The following is a 20,735-nucleotide window of genomic DNA, read 5'->3' on the forward strand; positions in this document are numbered from 1 at the left end:
GGGAAGCCCCTAGAAACTTAATCGGTATCCAAATAACTTTAGCATGATGACAATTTATGTATTTGTCAGAAAAATCATCTTAGCATCAAATGTGCTGCAATAAAGAATGTTCTGTTTGACATCCTTTCTCCAACCAGTGATAAATACTCTTGTCTAAGGTTAACTAAGGACTGCATTTTAGAGCTAATTCATCCTGGTGACCCTGACAAAGTTTTACTCTCTGTGTTTGAGTAAATTCTGATCATCTAGGAGAGTTATGTTGAGACTGAGGCAATCACTGGTACCACCGGACTCAACACTTTTAGGCCGGAATATTCTCTTCCCTGTTACATTGTTGACCATGTTTTCTGACCCAGAAATCGGGATGTGCATTTGAATATTTGAAATTAGGACTTCTCCCACCAGTGGTCTTGGATGTAGATCGGGACTCTGGGGTCTCATTCTCAAATTTGTTGATGTGCTTATGCAGATTCAAAATTCCTTTTTTCTTTTTAGATAAAAATATTTGTCCTATCTTCAGAGCCTTCTGAGACCTACTTTCTCTCTCTATTTTACCTTCCTTGCAATTCTGCTCCCAGTACAATGTGTGTGTGGGTTTTCTATGCCACCAAGCATTCTGACACCAGCTGTGTATCCTACAATATAACTCAGTTCTGACTCTACCTACCTGGGGACAGCATCAGATCCCACAGGTTAAGGGCTCAGTCCCCCTACCGCAAGCTTCAGATGCTGTGCTTCTGACTGGCTTTCACTCATCCTGCTCCTTGGGTCCTGTTAATTTGTTAGCAGTTCATGGACTCAGAGAAACATTTTACTTGCTGAGTTTCAGAAACAGTCAGGTGTAAGAGATGTGAAGGGCAAAGTATGGGAGAGGGCTCAGAGTTCCCATGCCTTGCTGGAGTGCACACATCTCTGCAAATCTCCATATGTCCACCAACCTGGAAGCACTCTGAACCCCATCTTTTTGGGGGATATTATGGTGACTGCAGCCATGAAATTAAAAGATGCTTACTCCTTGGAAGGAAAGTTATGACCAACCTAGATAGCATATTCAAAAGCAGAGACATTACTTTGCCAACAAAGGTCTGTCTCGTCAAAGCTATGGTTTTTCCTGTGGTCATGTATGGATGTGAGAGTTGGACTGTGAAGAAAGCTGAGCCCCGAAGAATTGATGCTTTTGAACTGTGGTGTTGGAGAAGCCTCTTGAGAGTCCCTTGGACTGCAAGGAGATCCAACCAGTCCATTCTAAAGGAGATCAGCCCTGGGTGTTCTTTGGAAGGAATGATGCTAAAGCTGAAACTCCAGTACTTTGGCCACGTCATGCGAAGAGTTGACTCATTGGAAAAGACTCTGATGCTGGGAGGGATTGGGGGCAGGAGGAGAAGGGGACGACAGAGGATGAGATGGCTGGGTGGCATCACTGACTCGATGGACGTGAGTTTGAGTGAACTCTGGGAGATGGTGATGGACAGGGAGGCCTGGCGTGCTGCGATTCATGGGGTTGCAGAGTCGAACACGACTGAGCAACTGAACTGAACTGAGGAAGGCTTCATTACTTAGACATGCTTGATTAAATCATTGGCCATTGGCAGTTGATTCAACCTCCAGTCCCTCTCCCTGGAGGTCAGGGATGGGACAAAAATTTCCTACCCTCCAGTCACATGGTTGGCTCCCCTAGCAACCAGGTCCCATCCTTAAGTTTCCAAAAGTCACCTCATTAACATAAGCCTAGTTGTGGTAGAAGGCATTTGTTTTGAATATCAAAACACCTTTATAACTCTTATAAATTCCAAGCATTTTAGGAACTCTGTGTCAGGACTGGTTGAAGACCGAAAATATATTTTTTATTATAGGTCACATATCACATATATTTTTTAATATAACAATATTAAGTCTGGGGTCTGTATTCCTACCCTATCCCCGAAATCCTAACAAACAAAAGAATATTTTGCTGCGTTAAGAGCAGATAGCTTTGTGGCCTGAGCAAATGATTGAAATTAAGAAGCCTGGTCTAGTTATTATTGCTATGTAACAAACAATCCTGAAACTTAGTGCCTTAAACAACGTTAATCTTTTATTCCGCTCAGGAGCCTGCCGCTTGGGCAGGGCTCAGTAGGTACAACTCACGTCTACTGCACGTGGTATTGGCTGGGATAGCTCTACCAAGGCCGGAAGATCCACTTCCAAGACGGCTTGTTTCTGAGGCTGGCGAGTTGTGTTGGCTTCACCTCCATGTGGGCTTCTCCACGGGCCTCCTGGGCTTCTTCGAAGCATGGTGGCTAGGTTCCAAAGGGAACGTCCCAAGAAGCAGGAAGGAGAAGCTGCGATTTCCCAAAGGCTTGGTCTGGAAACCTGGGTGTCTCTTTCATGTACCATCTTTGCAACAGTTACCAAGGCCAGATTCAAGAGGAAGGGACATAAACCCTACTTCTTGGTGGGGGTGGGGGGTGCGAGGGGGGTTGGTGTCAGGGATTTGGGGTCCATGTTTTAAACCATAGGAGAGGAATGTCCTGCCTTCTCACAAACCCTCACCGAGGTTTAGAGTTCATCCTCTTGCAGTCTTTTATGGGGAAGTGAAAAAAGAAATGTCTCTAAAACTTTGAATCGTTTAAACACAGTTATAGTTAATAAATGTCCCTTTTATATTGTAGCCCTTTAAAAAGTGCCTTCCCCTTTTCAGAGGTATGTGGGCGTCTTCATTTAATCAGTCGCTCCCAGAACTGGCTGAAGTACAGGCGTGTAGGCACTTGGCCTTGCGGGGTGGGAGGCGTCCCCGGGCAGGGCTCGCCATGGTTATTGGCCTTCCCGGAGCAGCTCTACCGTGGCAAGAGCCAGCACTGGGCTACAGAGATGAATGTGAAGGTGCCGCGGCCCGTGCCCGTCCTCGGGGAGCCAGGGCTGTGTGGTGGACGGCCAGCAGTGGCCTCACTGTCCCTTGTTCTCACCCCTGCTGCTGGTGAGACAGCATGAACCCATCTGCTCTGAATGCACGGTGGACTTCTCTTTTCCTTCCTGGGGCTCTTGATTTTAGAGTGTGCCTTGGCCTGGAGAGAGCTGGGCTCCAGCTTTTTCAGATAACTCCCTACTGTGTTCTCCCCATCTGTGAAACAGAGAGTTTGGTTCAGTCCCGGGGTCAGCAAACTACAGCCTGCAGACCAAGCTAGCCCGACGTCTGTTTTCCTAAGTGACATCTTATTGGAGCACAGTCATCTTTTGCTTTAAGTATATCCGTGGTTGCCTTCTGCTGGTTGCAGCAAGACCCACATGGCCTGCAAAGCCTAAAACATTAACTCTCTGGCACTTGACAGAAAGTCTGTAGACCCCTGATATAAAAATAATGATTTTCAAACTTCATTTTAGCTATGCGGTTCTTTCTTCAAATAACTTTACCAATAAAACAGATCAATTTACCAAGAAATCAGTTCATTTTACTGATTTACGATAAATCAGTTCCTCTAGTGCTTATGCCAGGTGCTCTACCAAGTCCTTTCAAATTGTCAACTGGTTTTCATTCTTATAAAAACCCTGTGAGAAGGGTATTGTTACCATTCCAGTTTTAGAGATGAGAAAATTGAGACAGTTAACAGAGGGGTTACGTGACTTGCCTAAGGTCACACAGCGAGTAAGTGGCAAAGGCAAGCTGAGAGTGTAGCAGTCTGGCTCCAGAGTTCACGTTCTTACCTGCTGCTCACTGGTGGCCTGATGTGCAGAGGGAGGCCGGATGACTAGATCTCATAGGGAGATGGTCAGCATCTTCCTCTCATCCTTTGGCTTCTCTCCCTGCAGCTGCCAGGACCCTGAGGACCAAATCTGATAATCCCTGGAGGCTTTCAGGTTAGCAAGTTAGTAGGATCCTTACTTTGATCGGGTTTCTCCAGGAAGAATCGATTCTGGTTGTTGGGAGCTCAAGCGGGCCTGTAACTGTGGAGAGCTCTGTTCCCTGGGAATGAAGACTCCTGACAAATGATCGTAATTATGCCCAATAAAAATGAGTGCTCAGAGACCAAAGTCCAACATTTCAGAACCATAACTGGAAGAAGGCATCTTTCAATTAATTGCAGTGCCCCCAAACAAATATTAAAACAAGTAAATCTACGTGGAGTCAGTTCTCTGGCCCAGAGTGATTTACCTCGGAATTGAGCCATAAAATTCTGCAAGGGCCGGCTTCCCACTCTGAATGTCACCTGCCTAGCTCCCTCCTACCAATAACCCTAAATCAACCCAGGGGAGTTAAAAGATGGGCGGCAGCATTTCTTGGAGAGATGGGAGCCTGGGGCTGCAGAGGGGCCCTTGGGGGTCTTTCCTGTGTGCACGGTAGCTGTCTTGTTTGAGCCCACCTTCTTCCTAAGGGGCAGTCTTCAGGGAGGAAGTATAGCCTTCTCTGACCTTTGGAGCTGCAGAGGGGGAGGGTGACTCACTTTTATTGCCAGTGGGAAGCTGACCTTGACCTGGGGATAGTTTGAAGGTGATTGGGATCTTGGAGGAAATCTTAGTTTCAACCATGGTATCTATTCGGCGTTCTTTTTTGGTGTCCCTGCCTTTTCTCCTAGGTTTGTGCCCAGTGGGGCTTGGGACCCCCTAGGGTGTGTAGGGTGGGGTCTTTCTAGGTACTCCCCTGTTGCTCAGGGCCCCTGGCTCTGCTTCCTCCCCCAACCAGCACCCCATCTCCTCCTGCCCAACACCCCACCCTGCCCAATGATGAAATTATCTTCCTGGCAACCAGAAATCCCAGTGCCTTCTCAGAGATTTTCTGTTTGGAGAAAAGACTTTTTAAAAAGTCTTCCAGTTTCTTTTTGGCTGCTTTCAGGCCACACTTCACTGTCTCTCGGTTTATCCAGATCAGGGTTTTCTTTATCCTCAGAGCCAGCTTTTCATAAGTGCTCCCTCCCGCCAGCCCCTCTCCTTGCCTTCCTGACTGTTTTAGGCGTGCCTGGACTTGATGGTCCGGTGTCCCGCAGGCGAGAAGGTCCCAAAGCAGAAGGGGCTTTTGTGGGAGTGGGTGGGATCCCTGCTTTGCTCAGATGCTTTGCGGGCTGCCTGGAAGGGTAGCAGGGGCCTTGTGGGTCTGGGGGTGGGACTGCCAGTGTGTGGGTGGAGGTCCTGCTAGGGTGGGGTTGCTGGGGCACAGATTTTCTGTTCGAGAAAAGGCTCGGGGCAGCTGCATATGCTGCGGACGACCCCTCCCCCCAGGCCTCAACGAAGGTCCCCACAGCCTGCCTCTAACTTATCCTGCAGAATATTTGACCTCCTTCACCTCACAGTTAACCATCCCTGGGAAGCAGCAGGTAGTTCAGTGAGGCTGTTTCATTTGGAGCATATTTTGAAAACAGAAGCTTGGTTCTCAGGGAAGATACCTTACCAGTGTTTGTGGTTGTGTTTTTAATAATTTGTTACTGAAAATGTGGGGCCGACATTGCATTGAAATACTTTCAAAGTGAAGAATTATCTCCACCTCATCACTTCAGTGCTGTGTTGTTTTACATATTGTATCCTTTTCCCCCTTCAATAGCAATTGGTTGATTTGCAGCTCTGCCAAATAATTTTATATACTTAATTAGCTTGGTTTTAAAGTTTATTTCGAGGTCCTATTTATTACAGACCTGTTTTCCACAGACCCTGAGCCCCACAGCTCTGTCATGTCCCAGCCTTCATCAGCAGCACCTTTTCCGATAGTTGGGTCTCTATCTGCGGCTTCTGTATCCTCAGATTCAACCAGCCTTTGATCCAACATTCTACAGGATCCGCCGTTGGTTAAGTCCCTGTATTCCCAGGGCTGGCTGTCAGGGTACTTGAGTATCTGCAGGTTTTGGTTTCCGTGGGGAGTCATGGAACGCCTACCCCCACCCTCCGTGGATATGACTGTATCCACTTTTAGCTCCCTAGGCATGGGGTTTCTGTTACCCCCTCCTAGGAAACAGCTGAGAAATCATCAGAATCATCGTAGTCTTAAATAACACTGGTGGCAGCTCATTTGTGTCATGTTATGAATTTGCCAGGTGCTCTCTTGCCTCATAGGTACCCTGAGAGATTAGCAGTCTCACAACAGGACTTGGCAGCTGACACCAGGACCAGAGGCCCTGTGCTCTCATCCTTAACCTTATGTCCTTTCCACCACGCTGTGGAACCAGCCATCGACACCAGGAACAGACCGCTATGCTTTAGTTAACCTTCATCTGTAAATGGGGTCATAATAACACTCATTTCTTGGGGCCACTAGGAGGCTAAAGGGGGCTGTCACATGTGCTTTAGGAAGGTGCCTGGTGACAGTACATGTGAGCTCCTAGGAATGGTAGCAACCCTCCCTTACGTGCTGGACACTGTGGGAAACACTGATCACCTGGCCATCCAGAAATACAGGTAACACCCATGCCTAGATAAGCATCACTTATCTTCCCAGCCGTGGGAAGGTTGGGTCCGTGGTTATCTGGCTGGCCCGCACCACCATCCTTTTGAAGTGGTGGCCTTTCCTTTGCCAGGGCTGTTGACCAGGAGGCCAACTATAGAGCTGAGCCTTCAGGTGGGGGTCTTGGCATGTTGGTGGGCTTTTTAAAGATTTGTTTACGTACCTATTTATGGCTGCGCGAGGGCTTTGTCCAGTTGCGGTGAGCGGGGGCTACTCTCCAGTTGCGATACTCGGGCTTCTCGCTGCGGTAGCTTCTGTCGTGGACCACGGGCTTTAGGAAAGCAGGCCTTCAGTAGTTGCAGCTCACAGGCTTAGTCGTCCCTCGGCATGTGGGTTCTTCCCAGACCAGGGATCGAACTTGTGTCTCCTGCATTGGCAGGCGAATTCTTTACCACTGAGCCACCAGGGAAGCCCTCGGTGGGCTTTTTAACAGAGCAGCAGAAGTTTCCAGCCTGTTTGACAGACCAAGGCTGTGGTCACTGGGCATTCTGGCTCCCAGCCGAGCCTCACTCCTTACCTCCTCAGTGTGTCCATGTGTATACACACACACGCAGGAGGATAAAACCATCAGTAGGGCGAGTGCGTGGTGTGTAAAGGAAGGCGTTCATTCACTCAGCCAGTATGTATTAATACTACCATGCGCCAGGCCCCAGCAGCTAGCTGGGGGTGTAGCCGTGAGTGGAGCAGAGCCTCATGGAGCTTTCTGGCCACTGACAAGGACCCAAGTGTGTGCTCGAAGGGAAATGAAGCAGGGCCAGGAGCTGGAGGATGGCTCAGCTGGTAAAGAACCCGCCTGCAATGTGGGAGATCTGGGTTTGATCCCTGGGTTGGGAAGCTCCCCTGGAGAAGGGAAAGGCTGCCCACTCCAGTATTCTGGCCTGGAGAATTCCATGGACTGTACAGTCGATGGGGTCGCAAAGAGTCAGACACCACTGAGTGATTTTCACTCACTCACTTAGGAGCTGGAGGAGCTGGGAGGGGAGTGGTGACTCGAGTGGTAAGGACAGAGTCCTGAAGGGGAGTTTATGGGGGAGTGATCAGTTTGAGGAGCAGCAGGAGGCCATGGGGTGGAGGGGAGTGGGGGTGGGGTGAGGGGCTCCAGGTCATCTGGCAGCAGTGTCCTGGGGCAGATCTGGACTTGGGCTCAGGAAACCTTGGGAAGGCATGCTCTGAGATCATTACCCACGGAGAGGAGAAGCTTTCACACCTGGCACAGAGCTGGGGATTCGGAACCTCCAGCATCTCCTGCAGGTGTGCCTCTGCAGGTTTCTCCTGCATCATTCCCTTCAGGGATGCGCCCCCTACTCAGGACAGTCCAGTATTCTCCTAGGGCGTGTGTACCCCTCCGTCTCCTGTGCCGGGGTGCAGTCTCAATCCCAGCAGAGGGGCTGCCTAGTGTATGCTTTGGCAGAATTCCTCTCCTGACGATGAGCCTCCAGGACCCATCCAGGATTCCTCTTTGCACCCGTCTCAGAGGACGGCACGCCCTAGGCCTCCCCAAAGCTGGTACGGAGGAGAAAGGACATAAAACTCAAGATTAGGTCCTGTGTTTGGTCGGCACCTTGAGGGAGGGGAAAGAGTTGAGATTTTCCCAGCCAAGATGAGCTAGTTGCTTGTGGGGACTTTGCTCACAAAGTTGGGGGGCTAGGTGGGGGATGGGTCCAGCCACTGCCCCAGGGGGACATCCTTCCCTGGGGGCTACCACCCCTTCCACTGCTCAGTCTGCTCGGCGACAGCTGGGACAGCACCTGCTGCCTCAGGGGCCAGCCTCTTTCCCTCAAATGCCTCTGAGAGGAATTCCCCTTTGGGGTGGGGTTCTGGTTCTTTCCAATCCCAGGGAAAAAAAAGAAAGTTCTGGAAAGACTACAGAAACCCCCTTAAGGACAGCTCTGGGAAGATGACAAGAGAGGGACTTGGGGAAGGGATAGATGCTGGTGGAGTTGTGTCTAAAGGACAGTGCTTCCTGGACACTCCTCTATTTGGCTTACCAACCCCCATAGCCAGCAGCGTGCCTCACTCAGGCCTGGCTGAGAGTCTGAGATTTGGATTTTCATTAAATTATTCAAATTTTTAAAAATCTAAAGTGACTAGTAAAGGAGATATTAATACTATTCTTGTTTATTCAACAAATTTATTAAAAATATATATATATTTTTTTTGAGCAGCATCTATGTGCCAGGCAATTTTCTATGTGCTGGGAATATAGCAAGTGAAGAAAACAGACACGTCGTTTCACTTGAAGGTCTAGTCCTACAACAGGAGGTTATCTTTAAAGAAAGACCTCTAGGATCTTTAAATAGTAGCTCATGGAGTTACGTAGGTATTGGTTTAAGGACCGCTGGCTTTGTGCCAGAGAAGCTGGAGAGGGGTGTGGTTGGGATGTCCAGGGACAGAGGGAACCAGGATGTTTGTGCCTAAAGGCCAGCTGGGCAGAGGGGACTTCCAGCACTCCTTTGATGTGGCGGAAGTCAGGGAAGAATGGGATTCTGTTTATGAAGCTGAGCTTGTAAATATTAATAGCACTTTCTGCACATGTTTATATTGCAGAGGTAATTTTCTCTCTGACTGATCTTTTCTTTGTGCCCAGGTATACGGAGCTTGTGGGAAGGTGTGCTCCTTGCCCTAGAGACTACCATGGTTAAGCAATTTGCAAGTGAAACAAAGACTGTTCAGGGTCGTTTCATATGGCTGGGCCTGAGAGCGCAGGTGGAAAGAGCTCAGAGAAGTCTGGGAAGGCTTTCTGGAGGAGGTGGCTCCTAGCTAATCAGAAAGAAGCGGGGAGAGTGTCCTCAGAGGTGTGGTAACATGAGCGTGGCTGGTCTGTCACAGTGGAATTGGCAGTCGGGGAGAGAGAGGTTAGACGGTGCAGGCCAGGGGGGCTTCTCTGGCAGCTGGTGAAGGTTTTGCAGCAGATAAGTAGCCTGGTAATGGCAAGAGTTGAGGATGTCTGATGGTGGGAGGGAGCTGGGAGCAGACAAATGTTAAGTCCAGAGAAGGGGTTCCTTCTCCATCAAGTTCATGGCGGGCCATGGATAAATCACTGTCTGCGCCTCAGTTTACCTCATCCGTAAAATGAAAGTAAGATTTCTAATTCTGGTTATTTCACAGATTTGTTGGGAGTCTCAATTTTATGAATATGTGTGACAATGCTTTTTTTTTTTTTTTTTAAAGAGTGAAGTGTTAAATCAAGGGGGGAAAAAAATCCAGGCTCTTGGTGCCAGGATCTCTTTCTCTCTTTGGCTTCCTGTCTAGGAGACAGCATGAAGTGAGAGAGAAAAAATCTCATTTTCTTGTGGGTGAGGGATGTGGTCCAGGCGTCAGAGAACCAGGGAGGGGTACGTGAGCCCACAGCATCTGCATTTAATGCCCCCACGCCCACTGAGGTAGGGGGGCCTGGGGGCCCTGAGCCAGCGCTGCAAGCCCGCCCAGGGTCACGCAGCTCAGCAGCGGGGCAGCCTGTCGGCGGGGACTCTCCTCCGCGAGTCTGCTCAGAGAAGGCTGCCGTAACACAGTGCCACCGTCGAGGGGCTTACACACGACAGGTTCATTTGCTCATGACTCTGGAGGCTAGGAGTCCAGGAGCAAAGGCTGGTTTCTCCTGAGGCCTCTGTCCTGGGCGTGGGGATGTCTGCTTCTCGCTGTGTGCTCACACTGTGCTCCCTGCACGTGTCTGTGTCCTAACCTCTTCTTCTTGTAAGGACACCAGTTGTGTTGGCCCCAAGCCCACTCTAATGACCTCACTTCACCTTAATCACCTCTTTTAAAGGTACCGCCTCCAAAGGCAGTCCCATTCTGAGGAACTGGGTGTTTGGATGTCAGCGTATGAATTTGGGGGAGGGGGCACAATTCAGCCCTTCATACATATATATATATTTTTTTCTTTTCCAAGAATTTCCAGAGTGTGCACAGTTTTAAGTGGAAAGGCATACTTCTGGAGGAGAAAGGGATTGAGAGTTGAAAATTCCCGGGAGCTTTTAGAGACCTGATTTTGGGGGACATGGGCACCATTGAGCACTGTGACAAAGCAAACATAGATACATAAATGATTTGGTGTGCCTGGCAAACTTGAATTAGATTCACTTATGTAAACTTCATAAACAACACCCCCCGAATTTCAAAAAAGTGCAATTAACTTGCTTTATGCAAAACTTCATAATAGGTTTCCTTTAAATCCTCAACCTCACTGGTATACTTAAAAAGTGATTTAACACCATGTGATTAAAGTACTACGTTTGCAGAGCCTAGCCATTAGAGGCAGGGAGACAGCCTGTAATTAAAATTTTGCTGAATCTTCCTCTCCCAAAGACCAGTTTGGTTTACAGCAGTTGACGATCAGAACAGCTGAAAAGCACCACTGGGTCTCCTGTGCCTTCAGCTCTAGGAGAGCAAGTGCAGGGGTCCGACCAGGCTTGGGCATGGGGGGCAACACCGACCACTTGGCTCCCACCTGGTGCCTGGATGTCTCCCCTACTGTCCTAGCGGCCAGCCTTGAGTCTATACTGGCAGCCGCCTGACCTCATCCTTGACCTCTGTCTCTTGGGGGCTGTGATTCTGGACCCTGGTTAGTAAGAGGGCCAGGAGACATAGGTCAGTGGATGGTGAGTATTATCTAAGCCTGATGTTAGCGATTTCCACCTGCAAACATTCACTCTTACCAAAGCTGCAGATGTGGCCAAGTTGACTAATTCCCAGCCCTCCCCGTAAACGGAGCCCATTCCCCGGAAATAGGAGAGGAAGCCACGAGGCCCCTCCCCACCCCGCAGAGAGGAGGAGAGCACGTGTAACCAGGAAAGTGCACGTGTGACTGACCGTCTGCAGGGAACCGTGTCGTGATTGTTACAACATACAAGCTGACCATTACTGGGAGGAAGAACACTTGTCACCCTGGGCCGAGGAGACTGGACTTTAATAAAGTCAGTTGCTCGTTGGGTATGAGATTCTGTCCTTCCATCATAAATATTTATTAAGAACCTACTGCATGCCAGAACTGGGCTTTGCACAGAGGGGCATGTGGCAGTCTCCTCTGGCCGGAGAGACTTCAAGAGCAATTCTAGAAGTTGAGTACTTTGTCCCTGCCCTGAAGGGTTGCACAGACTAGTGGGGAGCCAGACGTTTACACACAGAGTGGAGGGAGACGCCCAGGGCACCGTGCGAGGCCTTGAAGGGGTGCCTGGCCCGTCCCGGAGTCAGGGAAGGCTCCTAGTGGGAGTGGTGAATAAACTAAGAGGTACATCCAAGGATGCAGGGGAGTGGGTTTGGCCAAGATGTGAGGCAGGAATGTTGAAGACAGAAGGAACATTGTATGTAAAGGCCTGGTGTTGCATGGGTGGGGTCTTCTAAGGATACAGACTTGGAGGAGAGTGCAGGGAAGTGAGGATTGGGGCTGGAGTTGATCAGAGGCCGGGGTGTGAAGGCTCCAGATGGAGGTGAGCCAGACTTCGCCCCACGTGTTTGAGATGCACTTTGGGGCAAGAGATCTGGTCCAGGTGCCTTGGGCTCAAGGGACCACAGTGCTGGGCAGTCTGGACAGAGCCTACACTTAGCCCCACCCCCCTCGCCCCCATACCTGGTGCCCTGAGGGCCCATTCAGTCCCCTGATTGGCATCCAGGTTGGAGGATTTGTTCTTTGATTCTGCTGTGAGGTTTGGATGGCCTCCTTCCATTCACACTGATTTGCCTGGCTCGTTTCTGGACTATGGTGCCTCCGTGTCCCTTCACACCAGTGCAGATCTCTTCAGAGCCTGGCAGCCTTTGTTGTTTAGGAGTGTGCTAAATACATATCTTCAGTCACGTCTGACTCTTTTCAACCCTATGGACTGTAGCCCGCCAGGCTCCTCTGTCTGTGGGATTCTCCAGGCAAGAATACTGGGGTGGGTTGCCATGCCCTTCTCCAGGGAATCTTCCCCCACCCAGGGGTCGAACCTGCATCTCCTGGTGCTCTTATACTGCAGGCAGATTCTTTACCACTGAGCCACTGAGGTATGCACATTTTTTAGGGTAAAGTGAAAGTGAAAGTCACTCAGTGGTGTCTGACACTTTCCAACTCTGTATAGTCCATGGAATTCTCCAGGCCAGAATACTGGAGTGGGTAGCCTTTCTCTTCTCCAGGGGCTTTTCCCAACCCAGGGATCGAACCAGGTCTCCCACATTGAAGGCAGATTCTTTACCAGCTGAGCCACAAGAAAAGCCCAAGAATACTGTAGTAGGTGACCTATCCCTTATCCAGGGGATCTTCCTGACCCAAGAATTGAACCCAGATCTCCTGCATTGCAGGCAGATTCTTAACCAACTGAGTTATCAGTTCAGTTCAGTCACTCAGTCATATCGGACTCCTTGTGACCCCATGGACTGCAGCATGCCAGGCCTCCCTGTCCATCACCAACTCCCTGAGTTTACTCAAACTCAAGTCCATTGAGTTGGTGATGCCGTCCAACCATCTCATCCTCTGTCATCCCCTTCTCCTCACACCTTCAGTCTTTCCCAGCATCATGGTCTTTTCCAGTGAGTCGGTTCTTCTCATCAGGTGGCCAAAGTATTGGAGTTTCAGCTTCAACATCAGTTCTTCCAATGAATATTCACGACTGATTTCCTTTAGGGTGGACTGGTTGTATCTCCTTGCAGTCCAAGGGACTCTCAAGAGTCTTCTCCAACACGACAATTCAAAAGCATCAGTTCTTTGGTGCTCAGCTTTCTTTATAGTCCAACTCTCACATCCATACATGATTACTGGAAAAACCATAGCTTTGACTAGTAGGACCTTTGTTGGCAAAGTAATGTATCTGCTTTTTAATATGCTGTCTAGGTTGGTCATAACTTTTCTTCCAAGGAGCAAGCATCTTTTAATTTCATAGCTGCAGTCACCATCTGTAGTGATTTTGGAGCCCCCCAAAATAAAGTCTGTCACTGTTTCCACATCTATTTGCCATGAAGTGATGGGACTGGGTGGCATGATCTTAGTTCTCTGAATGTTGAGTTTTAAACCAACTTTTTCACTCTCCTCTTTCACTTTCATCAAGAGGCTCTTTAGTTCTTCGCTTTCTGTCATAAGGGTGGTGTCATCTGTGTATCTGAGGTTATTGATATTTCTCCCAGCAGTCTTGATTCCAGCTTGTGCTTCCTCCAGCCCAGCATTTCTCTTAATGTACTCTGCATGTAAGTTAAATAATCAGGGTGACAATGTACAGCCTTGACGTACTCCTTTCCTGATTTGGAACCAGTCTGTTGTTCCATGTCCAATTCTAACTGTTGCTTCTTGACCTGCATACAGATTTCTAAAGAGGCAAGTCAAGTGGTCTGGTATTCCCATCTCTTTCAGAATTTTCCAGCATTTGTTGTGGTCCACATAGTCAAAGGCTTTGGCATAGTCAGTAAAGCAGAAGTAGATGTTTTTCTGGAACTCTCTTGGTTTTTCGATGATCCAGTGGATGCTGGCAATTTGATCTCTGGTTCCTCTGCCTTTTCTAAATCCAGCTTGAACATCTGGAAGTTCACAGTTCATGGACTGTTGAAGCCTGGCTTGGAGTATTTTGAGCATTACTTTACTAGTGTGTGAGATGACTGCAATTGTGTGGTAATTTTAGCATCCTTTGGCATTGCTTTTCTTTGGGATTGGAATGAAAACTGACCTTTTCCAGTCCTGTGGCCACTGCTGAGTTTTCCAAATTTGCTGGCGTGTTGAGTGCAGCACTTTCACAGCATCATCTCTTAGGATTTGAAATAGCCCCAAAATACCGACTTGTCCTGGAAATTCTGGGGATTGAACCCAGGGCCTCATACGTGCAAAACATGCAGTCTAAGTCAAAGGAACTTGCCCATGAGTGTTGGTTAGTAACAGACACCAGAAATAGCCAGGGCTTTATTTATCTCTGTATGTCTCTCTTGCCTCAAAGAGGCCTCGAGGTAGGCTGGCCAGAGCTAGTATGCTGATTCTATGGGCCTTAGGCCAATTCCGTCTTTTTGTAACACTAGCCTCTGTATTTGGCCCTTTTATTCAAGGTCACCTCATGGTCCAACAGGGTTGCTGAAGTACCAGCCATCACACAGGGTCATTCTGGAAAGGGAGAGGAGGAACTGGAATCAGTTTTCATTGATCACCCCTGTCTGCAAGGGAGCTTGGGAAATGCAGTTTTTCAGCTGAGTACTTACCCAAGGTTCTCTTAGTGAGGACGAATGGGGGAATGGTTGTTGATTAAGCAGGTAGCAGCCTCTGCCATGGCATGCTGTAACAGTGAGCCAAAGAGGACAAACAGCTCCCCGAGGGCGTGCCTCTGTGTTCCGTACCATCTGTCTGGCACCCAGCACCCTGTGGCACAAAAGGAGATGCTGCTGACGGGGCAGATGAATGAAAGGAGACACGGGAAACTCCACTTCTGAGCAGCGGTCAATAAACCCACAGGACCAAGCATCTCAGAGAATAGCAGAACCAGGGACTGGAGGCCTAGCCCCACTTAGGACTTGGACAAGCCATTTACTTTTTCAAGCCTCAGTTTCTCCCTCTTCAGAAAGTGGAATAATTCTACTCCGAAAGATGAGTGACAGGGATGAAACGAGTCAGTATACAGAACTAAATGGAGGTTTGTGGTGGTGATCTGCAGCTTGTTTAGCTTCTCAGATGCTTCTCCTCCCTCTAGGTCAAGTCTAGAAGATGAGATTACTTTGCTGAGCTGAATTACATATACTGACTTCTCTTCTCATAGAGTCTAGCCCACCCACTTAAGCCACAGGAATCATAATATCCCCTTGTGTTTCCAGACATCTTTATTATGAGGAACTCAAAACCTTGATTATCTCTGGACCATCTAATATTCCAACATATAGGGAGGGGTAAAGAATTACTATTTATATCTGGAAAACGGGGAAGTAACCCACCTGGGATCAGAGCTGCAGCTAAAACCCAGAGCTCTTTCTCCTGAGATAGTATAATAGTATTTACAAACTTATCTTTTCTTTTTTTTTTTGGCTGCATGGCTTACAGGATCTTAGTTTCCCAACCAGGGATGGAACGTGAGCCCTCGGAAGTGAAAGCACCAAGTCCTAACCAATGGCTTGGCAGGGAGTTCTCCAGATCTTTTGGCTTAGATGGTAAAGAATTTGCCAGCAATGTGGGAGATCTGGGCTCAATCCTTGCGTTGGGACAATTCCCCTGGAGAAGGAAATGGCAATCCACTCCAGTATTCTTGCATGGAGAATTCCATGGATAGAGGAGCCTGGCGGACTACAGTCCATGGGGTCACAAAGAGTTGGGCATGAATGAGCAACTAAATTTTTTTCACTTTGTTTTTAAAGCAACAGATGCAGCTCTTCAAAATTGGGACCTAGTACACAAAATAGGAAATAATGCCATTGGCTGCCCCGGCCTACAAGTCACCTCCCTGAAAAGTGCCCCTAACTCCCACCAAGACCCTTTGGTGGGCTGTCCTTGGTCCTTCAGGAAGCATCCACTCTGCAGCTGCCCAGTGCTCCATGGGTTTTGAGTGCTCTGGGCAGACACAGGGAGTAGAAGCCCAAGCCCTCCCCTTGGTTGGGGAGATGAGCGATTTGGTCAGCATGTGACAGATGTCATCACACCTTGGCTTGGTTCCAGCCTGGGGTGGAGACCCTCATGGTCCGGCCCCATCTCCCAACCCAGGCCAGAGTCATCGCCCATTCTCCCAATGCTTTACCCTAAAGAGGTTCTCAAGTCGTTCTTTCATGCTTGAAAGAATTATAAATTGTGTGGTATAATCACATACCCCTAATATAAGTAATTACAACTTATTATCCATTTTTCCTTTCATATTTTTGAATGCTTTCTTATTGTATTCTTGCCAGGCTGCCTAACTTTTTAATGAATCTACCCTTATATGCTCATCCTGCCTTTTTGGGGGTTCACATTCATTATCTAATAGAAATTTAATTTAAAAATTTTGCTTGAAGAAATAATACCCAGTTAAAAAATAAAGTCAAAATAAAAAGGTATGCTTTGGCAACAACCCCAATGTCCATCAACCAATCTGTGGATAAACAAGATGTGGTGTATCCATACAATAGAATATTATTTAGCCGTAAAAAAGGAAAGAAGCACTGATATATGCTACAATTTGGACTAACCTTGAAGACATGCTAAGTGAAAGAAGTCAAACTCAAAAGTCATGTATTATATGATTCCATTTATATGAAGCATCCAGAATAGGTAAATCCATGGCAACAGAATGAGTGTTGGTGTTTGGCAAGGGTGGGGAGGTTGCGGGAATAAAGAGTAATTGCTTAATGGGCACAGGGTTTTCTTCTGGTGTGATGGAAATGTTTTGGAAGTAAGTAGAGGTGGTAGTTACACAACAGCGTGAATGTAATAAATGCCCCTGAATTGTACAGTTTAAGATGTCTGAAATGGTTAATTCACATGAAATGTGAATTTCACATGAAATGAAATTCACATGCTATGTGAATCGCATCTTAAGAATTGAAAGAAAAAAAAGATAATCTGTGAAGTATGGAAATACTGTTTTCACATTGTCCTCATCTATTTGTCCCTTCCTTCTTGCCTTCTTATTTCCTTGCTGGAGGTAACAATTTTTGAAGAAAATTTTTGTTATTAAAAATTCCAAAAGATGTAAAAGTAGACAGAATTGCATTAATATTATGAATTACTGTACCTACCACCCAGCCTCCTCAGTTCTCACCACGCGGCCATGCTTGATTCTTTTCTGCTGTTCATTCATCTGTCTCTGGATTATTTGAAGCAAATCCCAGACACTTAATTAATCAATATGTATCGTATACATCAGTAAATTAAAAAAGCATAACCGTAATCTGTATCACTTTCAATAATATTTTGTTTTCCTTTCATTTTTCCATGCACTCCAAAAAATACATTCTGATTTTTCCCCACTTTCTTCCATCAAAGGGACCATCCTGGAATTCCATTCTGTACCTGTTTCCTTTCAGCTTACGGAAAACACTGTGTAGATCTTTCCTGTGAATCGGTGCACAGGGATCTTCCTTGTTGTTTCTGTCATGTGACTGTATATTAGTATATTCACCCAATCCCCTGTTTCTAGTGATTTTCAGTCTTTTCCTTCAGATAGTCTGAGCAGGACCCTGCAGATTAAGTGGTCAAAGGCAAATCATATTTGGCTCACTGTCTTGAGAAGCCTGGAGTAGGCAGATTCTTCAGAGAAACAGAACCGTTAGAGAGAGTGAGGGAGAGAGAACTCTCCTGGGACTAGCTCGAGCTTCCCTCCAACATGGTGGTCTCAGTGGACGTGGCCTTGTTTCAAGGTGGCTGCTTTCCCTCAGAGCACAGAAGTGAAGGCCTCCAGTCTTAGGCCTAGAAAGAGCATAATGTTCCTGCTGCCGCATTGCTGGACATGCGGTAGCACACTGTGAAGTGTGGACACGCCCATCCCTATAGGCAACGTAGTGGAATCTCTGGATGCTCAGTAAATACTAGCTGTCTCATTAGAGCAGTGGACTGTCTTGAGATCCGCCTCTTGGCATAACTTCCTGTGTGACTTAGCCCAGGACCTACAGCTTCTCTGGATCTCTAAACGGGGATGATAGAAGTAGTGCTACCAGGTCCAGTCCGGATGAGATAAGACAATAACAGCTATGAACGGTGTTGGCAGCTGGGTGTGGCAGGGTTTTGGGGACCTCCCTTCCTGGAGGCCCCCCCCCAGAAATGGGTTCTGCCTCTGCTACAAGGGGCAGAATCTAGGGGTGAGGGAGGTAGGTCCTGGTGCCTCCTCCTGAGATGTCCAAGCAGGCCACTGGGCAGGTGGGCGGGCAGGGTTTGAGTCTATGAGGGACAAGGGGCAAGCTGGCTGCTTTCGTTCAGATCCATCAGCGGCGTCATGCCTTTTACATCTTTTCTCGTGGACCCTCATCGCAGTTCTGTAAGGCAGTGACTCTTTTGCCCCTTGGAGAGTTGTCCCCATGGTGACGGAGCTGAGGGACAGCCAGAATTCCAGTTTAGGCCCTCGGGGCTCCAAACCCCATGCCCTTTGCCCACAAAGCTGGCTGGGAAGAGAGACGCTTGGCAGAATACCAGAATTTTCCTTACTGTGAACACTGTTGCCTCTAATTAGATTAATTTTCACTTTTCTTTTGCCTTGGAGGGGGTTGATGATGCAGCGGGGTTACAGCACTGCTCCATGAGCAGAGGTGTGAATGCTGGTGTGAGATCCTCCGGGCCGAGAAGCAGTCAGCTCTGTGTTTACTTTCCCTCCCCGAGCCCTGTGGAGGAGCCCCGCCTCACCCACAACGGGGCAGGCATGGCTGACGGAGGCCCAGCCTCTTGGTCGGGCTCTCCTCCTCTGGAATGTCAGGACTGTTAGAAATGCTCCCTGCCTGGCATGTGTTTCTAGAAACGCTGCCCTGAGCACGGGTCTGTGCTGGGTTGTGGCCCCAGCCCCAAGCCCTGGTTAATCCGGGGTAAATAAAGCACCCACTTATGTAGTCTCCTCTCTCCAAGGTAAACTGTGGAAGTCAGGGCTTTTGCCTGGATTAAGGCCTTAGCAAATGAGAGTGCTTTTGCAGTCCCAATCTTGCTTTTTCACAAGGAACCAACAACAAACATTTATGGAGGGCCCAGGGCGTGTGCCAGGCGGGCCTGCGCTGGACAGATGTGTGTGTGGTGGAACTGAGCCTCAGACAGGACTCACTGGTGAATAATTCCAGCCTGTGGACTGTCCCTCCCTGACCTCGGAGAGCAGGGCCAGCACACAGGGTGCCCAGGTGTTGCCCGCCTGCCCTGGCACCAGAGGGTGCTAAGGAGTGGGCCTGCATTCTGGGAGCTGTGGGCATGCGGTCACTCACTCCAAGGCTGCTCCAGGGCAGTGCTGACCTTTGGAAGGGCAAACAAGTGGCCTCTGGGGCTTTGCCAGGCCACCCGCCAGCCCAGGAAAGACACGCTTCACACAGCTTGGTGTTTTCCCCTTCTCCTTGGGCCTGACCATCTCTACTGGGAAACCAGAAAGGTATAGCATCTTACAGGACCTGGGGTGGTGTCAAGCCTGCTGGTACCTTACGGCCCTTCCTGGGACCAGCCTGTCCGTTCATCTGCAGATCTTTGCCCATTCCCCTGCGTCACTCTGGCATCCTCCCCTGGGGCCTCACTCCGCACCCCTCTCGCTTTCTGAGTTCTCTCTCCATGCAGTTCTGTCCTTCAGCCAACACAAACACCAGAACAAGGAGGTGAAAAGCCACCTCGAACGGAGGCTCTGCTCGTTTCCAGATTCACATGCCAGCGGAGGCATAACTGTTTAATCGCTGACACTGTCTCCAGTAAGACCACATAAACCCAGTCCTGTGGAGGCCTTTAAGTACAGGATTTGATGCAAACAAAGGAAACAGGCCACAGGTAGGATTGGGGCTGCTCAGACGCACCTTTTACATACTTCTGCTTAGACTCTGATTCTCTATTCTTCGTAAGCTTTGGTGCTAGGGAATTTCAGGGCTTGTCTTGTGTGTGGTTTTGGTTTCTGCCTTCCTCCATCCCCGAGCTAAATAGTCCTAACAGGTTGAAATTGCTGATTATTCTTAAAACCTTGAGAGCTGCCAAAGTGGCCCGTGTGATGGGAACAGTTCCATCTGTCCCTGCCTGGGGACCAGAGGGCCGGGCCGGGGCTCAGGCTTTGAGGCGGGTGGTGTCCGAAGCGCCTCCCCCCACCCCGGAAGGAAACAGTCTTTTGCTGGTGGTGATGTTCAGTTGCTGAGTCATGTCTGACTCTTCAGTCTTTTGGGGACCTCGTCTTTCACCCTCAGAGATGTTTATCCAGACCATGGAGGATCCTTCCGTCCGTCTCACTTCTCTCAACCTGAACTTCCTCCTGGTCTTCCTTCATCTTCAGCTAGGACACCCAGTTGTCATGCCTCAGCTACTTCATGGCCCTCATTTCCAGTCCTTTCCCTTCTATTTTTTTTTTTTTAATAAAAGCTTTCTTGAGATTTAATTCATATACCATAAAGTTCACCCGTTTATTTATTTTTGTCTGCACCATGCAGCAGGCAGGATCTTAGTTCCCTGACCAGGGATTGAACCCAGGGCGCCTCTGCCGTGGAAGCACAGAGTCCTACCCCCTGGACTGCCAGAAAATTCCCCAGATTCACCCTTTTAAAGTTGGTGACTTTGAATATATTCACGGTGTTGTGCAGCCGTCTCTTACTGTCTAGAGACGTCATTTTCTAGAGTCTTGTCGCCCAGAACACTTCCGTCACCTCCTGTACCCATTTGCAGTCACTCCCGATCCTCCCCAACTCCCTCAGTCCCAGGCAACCTCTAATCAACTTTGTTTCTCTATAGGTTTGCCTGTTCTGCACAATTTCCTATAAATGCTGTGACTTTGCCACGCTA

The 20,735-nt window shown here is 48.5% G+C and overlaps 1 protein-coding gene across 4 annotated transcripts in view; it reads left to right on the plus strand.

Annotated features, from left to right (window-relative positions):
- The window catches only part of CTIF (cap binding complex dependent translation initiation factor), a 323,017-nt gene that overhangs the window by 17,711 nt on the left and 284,571 nt on the right, over positions 1-20,735 (plus strand). The window contains exon 1 of one of the 4 annotated variants that reach the window (XM_070361999.1): positions 19,720-19,742. The exons of the other annotated variants lie outside the window; for them this stretch is intronic. The gene's annotated coding sequence lies outside the window, so the exon portion shown is untranslated. Of the gene's footprint in view, positions 1-19,719; positions 19,743-20,735 lie in introns of those variants that run through there. 4 annotated transcript variants of the gene reach the window in all.

Source organism: Bos mutus, chromosome 24 (assembly GCF_027580195.1).
Source record: "Bos mutus isolate GX-2022 chromosome 24, NWIPB_WYAK_1.1, whole genome shotgun sequence".
In the NCBI taxonomy this organism is placed as follows: Eukaryota; Metazoa; Chordata; class Mammalia; order Artiodactyla; family Bovidae; genus Bos; species Bos mutus.